This window comes from Hyperolius riggenbachi, chromosome 3 (genome assembly GCF_040937935.1).
Source record: "Hyperolius riggenbachi isolate aHypRig1 chromosome 3, aHypRig1.pri, whole genome shotgun sequence".
Classification (NCBI taxonomy): domain Eukaryota; kingdom Metazoa; phylum Chordata; class Amphibia; order Anura; family Hyperoliidae; genus Hyperolius; species Hyperolius riggenbachi.
The window spans coordinates 169844768-169853783 of record NC_090648.1 but is presented as its reverse complement, the minus strand read 5'-3'; positions in this window follow the sequence as shown (position 1 = coordinate 169853783).

The following is a 9016-nucleotide window of genomic DNA, read 5'->3' as shown; positions in this document are numbered from 1 at the left end:
CAGTGGAACATTTTATTTTAAAACTAATGGCCAAAAACATTTTTTTCCTTTATTCCCATTATGCAATTAGAATAAAATAACTCTTAGCAAAATGTACCACCTAACTAAAACCTAAGTGGTGGTGTAAAAAAAAGTTTTGTTGTGATAAGTGGTAGTTTTTGGCAAATGAATGGAAGGACTGCCGACTGGAAAATTGCTTCTGTCCTAGAGGTGAAGACACCTGCGGGCTGAAGTGGTTAAAAATAAAAACTCCCATTGACTTGCATTAAAACACAATTTAAAAAAATGCAGTTGTAGCTATTTTCCTGCAACTTTAATGCAAGTCAATGGAATCTGTTTCTAAAAATGAAAATTACCCCACAACCACTCTCCAGTGTGATGGGGCCCTTATACATTTTTTTTTTGTGTACATTTATTTTCCTGCAGATGAGTCAATGGGAAATTTTGTGGAGACCATCTTTGTGAACCAGTTATACACCTGTAGCTTTCAATGACACTTCCGCACATTTTTCTGGACCAAATTGCTGTGTTGAAGGGTGACTCCAGCATGCTGCGTTATATATCAGGAATGAAAAGCTGCATAAGCACAGATTCATTTTATTTATCCAACTTTTCCCCATAACATACACAGCTTTTCTATGCTGAACTAAACAAACTTAGAGTGCAAAGGCTGCATGTCATGTAATTAATATAAAGTAGCTCAAAGCTTTTTCAGCAAATCCTACATGCCCCTCAAACTGCTGTAGACAATAATGGTTCACTGGATTCTCTTTTGTAGGTGGTTAGAGCAAGCCAGCATTAACATGTGACCGCACATTTCTTGCCATAATATTTTTGGTATGTTTATATTTTGCCCATCAAGACAGCATAACATCTTAAAGGGATACTGTAGGGGGGGTCGGGGGAAAATGAGCTGAACTTACCCGGGGCTTCTAATGGTCCCCTGCAGACATCCTGTGTTGGCGCAGCCACTCACCGATGCTCCGGCCCCGCCTCCGGTTCACTTCTGGAATTTCTGACTTTAAAGTCAGAAAACCTCTGCGCCTGCACACCTGTGTCCTCACTCCCGCTGATGTCACCAGGAGTGTACTGCGCAGACACAGACCATACTGGGCCTGCGCTGTGAGCTCTTGATGACATCAGCGGGATCGAGGACACGGCAACGCAGGCGCAGTGGTTTTCTGACTTTAAAGTCAGAAATTCCAGAAGTGAACCGGAGGCGGGGCCGGAGCATCGGTGAGTGGCTGCGCCAACACAGGATGTCTGCGGGGGACCATTAGAAGCCCCGGGTAAGTTCAGCTCATTTTCCCCCGACCCCCCCCCCCCCCTACAGTATCCCTTTAAAACCAGTAATACAGTTTTCATGGCTCACTTCACACTTGCTTGTTAGACTTTACAAACTTTATTTCCAGTAAAAATATTAACAAAATACACTGAGAAGCACTACAAAACATTCTGTTATCAGATAGTAAGAGTAGTAATTGTATACAAGCCTAGCGGGACATTTTCACAGATCAAGTCAAGGAGCACATTCATAAAGCAATGTTAAAATTGCAGTGTGCAGATAGCAATTTGAACATTACTTACACCAAGTATGTAGCGGACAACTTTTTTTTGTTGCTTTGTGACTATGCACCCAAGTTCCAACAAACATACAGTCAACTCTCGGTGAACTGAAGTTCCATGTTTGTTTTCTGAAATTCTGGAACAGGGACAGTACTGATTTCTAGGAATAAGAATGGGTGGAGTGAAGACTGGTGCAAATGTACGTAAATTGGGGTGTAGGAAAAAAGTTAAAGCGCAAGAGCACCCATTGTAGGTTTTAAGCTGTTAAAGCTGCAAGGTGGCGGTGTTGTACAGGTAGTCGTCTATCACACAAACTAATCTACACAAAGTTTTTGATGTATTTGGTTATGAGATGGTCTGTCTTTGGTCCAAGTATTTTGTCACGAGGTTTGTGAGAAAACTGGCACATTAATGGTCCTGTTCCACATATATTGGCATAATTGTTTTTATATTTTCAGATACGTTACTTTAGTGAAGAAGCTATGATGTCATCAGTGGGTGCCCTGTACTAGCAGCACAGCTAATAGGAGGCAATGATCAAGGTCATTCTATCCACTCTCTAGCTCGAGTTCCCCAACCCTGCCCACCAACAGTATGGTACATGTTTTGCAGAAAAAGCACAAACATGCACAGGTGTGAGGTAATTAGTGATGCAGCAGAGCTGATTAACTACATTTGTGGATTTCCACAAAACATGCACTGTTGGTGGGCCTTGAGGACAGGGTTGGGGAACACTGCTCTAGCTGGTCTGATCTTTGGTTGAGGTTTGTGAATGGAATCAGTGGGTAGGGATTAATCAGTGGGCTTAATGAGCAGCCACATTGATGCTGTCATCTTGCTGCCAAACAAGGCCTTAAACCTCATCTACACGGGTAGATGAGGCTGCGATCCGGCGGCTCAATTAGCCGCCGGATTGCCTCTTCCGCGTCCCTGCGTGTGCCCGCCACGTCCCAGCTCGCCACATTCGGTTTCCGCCGGCGCCGCTTATGTTCCTCTCAATTCCCTGCCATTGTCTCCTCGCGGGGAGCGAGCAGGGAATCGGCAGAAGCAAGATCCGTCCTGTCGGATCTTATCAATCGAGCCACATTAGCGGCACGATTGATAAGGAACATCGCGGCCGCATCTACGCGTGTAGATGTGGCTTAATGATAGAAATGCAATCTGAGCTTAACTCTGTTTTTGAAATTCATAGCCATCTGCAAATTGAGCTGGACCTTTTTTTTTTTTCTTATAATTGTATATTTTTCTGAAGGAAAAGTTAATCTTTAGAAGACGAATCAGAATAAAATATTAGACACCATAAATATTTTCTTGCAATATCTACATTTTTCTCAATGTATATTAAGTAGAAATTAAGCCATAATGGGTATATTTAGCAGACACCAATATATTTACTGAGCACAGGTAGAGCACCACAATTTAACCAGTGCTTACACCAGATATGCAGCGTATGGCACAATTCAATTTGCATGTGTATTACTAGGGTAACGTGTGTTACACTGCAAGTTACCCAAGTAATGCACAAGTTACTTTGGTAATGCAGGTTGTGCTAACTAGAACACAAACTGCTGTTGGTGTAAGTTCTGAGAGAATTGTCATGTGCGATCTGTACACAGTAATTTTAACCAACCTTTGCTAAATATGCTCTACTGCGGTGTTCCCCAACCCTGTCCTCAAGGCCCACTCAACAGTGCCTCTTTTCCATGGACTGTTGAGCTTTGTGCTCAGCAAAGCAGTTACCAGGCAGCAGCAAGCAGTTGAGAGTTTGAGAGGCATTTCACTGCCTATCAACTGTGGAAAAGAGGCCTAATGGACATCCACAGAGGTAGTAATCAGCTCTGCTGAGACACTAATTACCTCACCTGTGCATGGTTGTGGTTTTCAGCAAAGCATGTACTGTTGGTGGGCCTTGAGGACAGGGTTGGGGAGCTCTGCTCTAATGGGCACCAGCACAATAGCCTCAGTGTATGCTTGAGTTACTCAAATGCTGTGTTAGATTTTTTTAAGCACCCAAAGAGAAAAAATATAATATAATTAAGGTAAAAGTAATATTGAAATGAAGTGGTTTAGAAACAACTTACTTTTAATGATTATTTTGCTTGTAAATTTGCTAAAAGGTTATTTTTAGGTACTTATCCGTTAGCCGGGCGCATCCTCTAGGTGGCGACAAAACTCCACCAGAGTTACATCTTTCCCTACTATCCATGTCGGCCTGGAGGGGGAATAGTAATTAGCGCCACCTGCCGGATGTGCCCGGCTAACAAATAAGTACCTATTTTTATTAATTAGGCAATAAACAAGTCATGTATGAAGTTTTTGAAAAGAGCTCATGTCTACAACAGAAGTAGTCTGTGCAGCTGAGGGAACATTTCTTTGGCAGAATATCTGATGTTGTCTACAAGAGTGTTAGCATCCGATTCAACCTTGTGCCATTGGTAAGCAGCACTAGCAGGGAGAACTGTCTCTGTATTCTTGTTACATTGGTTAAAGCTTAAACTAGAACTCCAGACGTCACATTTCAAAGGCCCTGGGTGTTGCTACACCAATAAATTAACAATGGAGTTGCAGTTTAACACACAAATACATTCAAATGTGTTTTTTTTTAATATGAGAAATAAGAACTTCATGCCCTGCTGGAGGTGAGATGCAGCATTGTAAAGAGTGGCACTTGCATTCTGCTTATAACATGAGAAATCCTCTCCTGCAAGAAGACTCAGAAGAGTTCACAGAGTCAGAGCTATGGAATTTACACTTACAGATGAAATAAGCAGGAGGTGAGCTAACTAGAACACTTGTTGCTGGATTGCACAGACCAGCACAAGTACAATTTACTTAAATACCTTCTACTAAACACTTTAATTCCAGGCACAGCTGCATTAAGCCCATAGTGCTCTCAGCCCATCACTTCCTGCTGGATGAGTTAAAGGACAACTGTAGTGAGTAGAATATGGAGGCTGCTGTATTCATTTCCTCTTAAACAATACCAGTTGCCTGGCAGCCCTGCTTATGTTTGGCTGCAGTAGTATCTGAATAACAGAAACAAGCATGCAGACAATGTCAGAAACACTTAATATGCATATGCTTGTTCAGGGTCTATGGCTGAAAGTATTAGAGGCAGAGGATCAGTAAGATAGCCAGGAAACTGGTACTGCTTATAAGGAAATAAATATGACAGCCACTCTCCCTTCAGTTGTTCTTTAAAAGGAACCTGAGGTGTGAGACCTATGGAAGCTGCCATATTTATTTCTTTTTCAATAATACAAGTTGCCTGGCAGCCCTGCTAATCTTTCTGGTCAGTAAGGTATAAATCATTCATCCTGGTAGGGGGTTGAGAGCTTAGCTGAGCAGCAGTTTAAGCAACAAATGCAGATAATTAAATGGCCCTACATCATTAGTTCAAACATGAAGTATCGTAATGCATGCTTTGTCACATGATTTGTGGTTCTGGGGGTGGGCACTACATAGAACAGAGCTTAGGGCTCTTTCACATTAGGGCAGATTTTCTGCGTTTCAACGCAAAGGGTAAAGTTTGCGTTACCCAAGGTGAAATGAAAGTCCATAGACTTTCATTTTAGCTTTCACATATAACGCAGCCTTTTTGTGCGTTGCGTTACACTGCACCCAGGCGCAGTTTTTCAGCCAACGCTAGCTTTATGCGTTACAATGTTAGTCAATGTAAAACGCACACTATGTGCGTTTTCAATCCGTTAACGCAGGCAATCAGTCCCAGAATACAACAGAGGAACAATGTAGAAAGTTGAAAACTAAAAGAAAAAAAAATTACCTGCGTTTTTCTATGTGCAGTAACGGATTGAAAACGGATTAAAAACGCACACTCACTGCAGTGCAACGCATATCAAAACGCATTAAGGGCTCTTTCACATCAGAGCTTGCGTTGGAGAACGCTCAAAGCATGCGTTTTGTTGTATGCCTTTTAATGCGTTTTGATATGCGTTGCACTGCAGTGAGTGTGCGTTTTTAATCCGTTTTCAATCCGTTACTGCACATAGAAAAACGCAGGTAATTTTTTTTTTCTTTTAGTTTTCAACTTTCTACATTGTTCCTCTGTTGTATTCTGGGACTGATTGCCTGCGTTAACGGATTGAAAACGCGCATAGTGTGCGTTTTACATTGACTAACATTGTAACGCATAAAGCTAGCGTTGGCTGAAAAACTGCGCCTGGGTGCAGTGTAACGCAACGCACAAAAAGGCTGCGTTATATGTGAAAGCTAAAATGAAAGTCTATGGACTTTCATTTCACCTTGGGTAACGCAAACTTTACCCTTTGCGTTGAAACGCAGAAAATCTGCCCTAATGTGAAAGAGCCCTCAAAACGCATGCTTTGAGCGTTCTCCAACGCAAGCTCTGATGTGAAAGAGCCCTTAGGCCGTGTGGTTGAGTGGGAGGGGTGGAAGCCATTCTTCCCAATGAGGAAGTTATGCAACTTCTATTCAAACTCATCACATGGTTCCAATGGAATATAAACTCAGCAGGGAAGGGAGATGGGACTATTGTCTACTGATGATGTCACAGTCATCCATTTTCACATCCAGCAATCAAAGGGAGAGAATAAAGAAGGGAAGATGGTGGAAAAGACACTGATTCTGGCAGTTGGTTGTCCTTTAGTAATTTACTTACAATGTGCAGTAAATCCTCTTCACTTTTGCTGAAGTATGAAAACTTTCACCTAGCTAGAAGATTTAAAGTGTACCTGGGCTGACCTGACATGAGCATCACGGCTAGTTAGAACTTGCCTGTGTTCACTTTTTTTTCTTCTAAGCCAGTGTTTAATGTATGAAAATGTTGCAGTTGAACTGCAGTCAAATTTCAGCCCCAGCTCTATTGAAAAGTAAGCAGAGACCAAAATACTGGTCTCTTGCTGAGCAAACCATCCTAATAAGTCATTCCACAAAAGCTAGTCTTTTTTTTTTTCTTGGGACCTGAAAGAACCAGATTCTAAGTCACACTGGTATGGCTTTTGTGCATATTTAAAGTGAACCTCCGGACTAAAAATCGACTCAGCAGCACTGAAAAGGCTTGGTGTTTCTTTAACAGTTTCACAGCATCAGAACTTTGTTTTTCTTATACAAGCCTCATTTTAAGCTGTACAGAAAAAAACTGCCCGGGCTTTTTTTCCCTGATGCTGTGCAAAGCATGATGGGATTGCTGATGTTGTTGCTCTCATTCTGCTGTTTTGGTGCAATTTTTTTTTTTTTTTACATTTTGAATTTGACATTTGAAGCCTAGAGCGTGCAGCTGGGAGAGTTATCAGGACACAGGATAGTTGGGACTGTGTCTCCTGCTCCTTGTCACCTCCTTTCAACCAAAAAGATGGCTGCCCCCATGACAAAGATGGCAGCCCCCATGAATCACAAACATTTGCCTGTTCTTTTAAAACAGGGTGGGTAAAAAAATATATTACCTATCTATTCTAATTAACATAACTAATGTAACTTATTGACAGTATGTTTGTTTAGGCTGAAGTTCCCCTTTAAGAGTTTAAATGTAACCCCTTCAACTGAAAAATAAGCATACAAGACACTGAAAGTTCTACCTGCCATTTCTACTATCCATATATTTATTAATTGAGTTTATTTTTCGTTCAAGTTGGCTTATATGATATTTGCTTTACGCAAGCCAGCTACTGCTCTGATGTTTCACAGGCCTTTCAGTACTTTTTTATTTACATTTCTGTAGTTTAATGACAATTTCTGCTATCTTTTCAATTTTGGAAATGCTATCTGTCTGGCTGTGATGCTTATCTGTAGGATTCAGTAATAACCAAACGTGCAACAAGCATGCAGCCAGTGAAGAGAGAGCTCACAGATCTGGATTGTCTGTGTTTGGTTGAGGTGAGAGCAGAGCCAGAACTCCTGATCTCTGCATAGCTGTTTACTTCAATGACTCAGAAATCATACAGGCAGGGTATAATAAGCATGACAGATGCACAAGCAGTATTCTTAAAGGGAAATAAAGTCATCATTCCTCTCACTACAAGTTTCCTTAAAGGGGAACTTCAGCCTAAACAAACATTCTGTCATTAAGTTACATTAGTTATGTTAATTAGACTAGAGAGGTAATATAATTTTTTACCCACCCTGTTTTAAAAGAACAGGCAAATGTTTGTGATTTATGGGGGTTGCCATCTTTGTCATGGGGGCAGCCAACTTTTTGGTTGAAAGAAGGTGACAGGGAGCATAAGGCACAGTTCCAACTGTCCTGTGTGCTGATCACCCCTCCCAGCTGCACGCGCTAGGCTTCAAATGTCAAATTCAAAGTGTAAAAAAAAAAAATTGCACCAAAACAGCAGAACGAGAACAACATAAATCCCATCATGCTTTGCACAGCATCAGGGGAAAAATGCCCAGGCAGTTTTCTTCTGTGTTGCTAAAAATGAGGCTTGTATAAGAGAAACAAAGTTCTGATGCTGTGAAACTGTTAAAGAAACACCAGGCCTTTTCAGTGCTGCTGAGTCGATTTTTAGTCTGGAGGTTCACTTTAAAGTGGATCCGAGATAAACTTTTACTCATTGCATAATTGTTCCTTTCATAAAGTTTATAGGGCATTCCTCAAGTCAAATACTGGTTTTGTTTTAATACTCTTATTCCCTATAAACTAAACAAGCCTCGCCCACAGCTTTTTAGAGTGCCTTGGCACTGTAGCAAGGGTTTATGGGAGCTCAGTCTGGGCAGGAAGAGGAGGTTACTAGCCAGAGATTTCAGAGGCAAAGGGGAGGAGGAGAGGGGACTGAAATTTGTCACATTACACACAGGCAAGCTGATAGCATCTCCAGCCCCCAGCCTGTGACAAACAGAACATGGCTGCCCTCATTGTATCACAGGAATAAATAATCAAACCATTTAAGCTGTTTGCAGCTAGATTTGCTGTGTAAACTATCTAAACTTTAGACAGGGGCTGCCATATTTCCTTTTAAGCAATTCCAGTTCCCTGGCTAATCATCTGCCTCCAACACTTTTAGCCATAGATCCTGAACAAGCATATGCATATCAGATGTTCTGACTGGATTCGTTGCATGCTTGTTTCAGGTGTGTGATTCAGACACTACTGCAGCCAAAGAGATCAGCGGGACAGTCAGGCAACTGGTATTGTTTAGAAGGAAATAAATATGGCAGCCTCTATACACCTCTCACTTCAAGTTCCCTAAATATATTAAATATTACAGCTGGTGTCTGACTTTTGATGATGGTGGAACTGACTGAGAAATCGTCTGGCTTCTGGATGGGACAGTCAGGTTCATAAGTTATATATAAATGTGTCCACCGTGGGGTCTATACCATACACGTGTGTACATATACACACACATTTTCTTTAGGAAAATTATCTAACAATACATTCTTGTGATGAGTCAAGTTGGGCCGACTGACCAGTCTTTAATGAAGCCTACACATTCAAAACCTGAAAAGGCTTTTATTGCCATCTTTGGCCCTG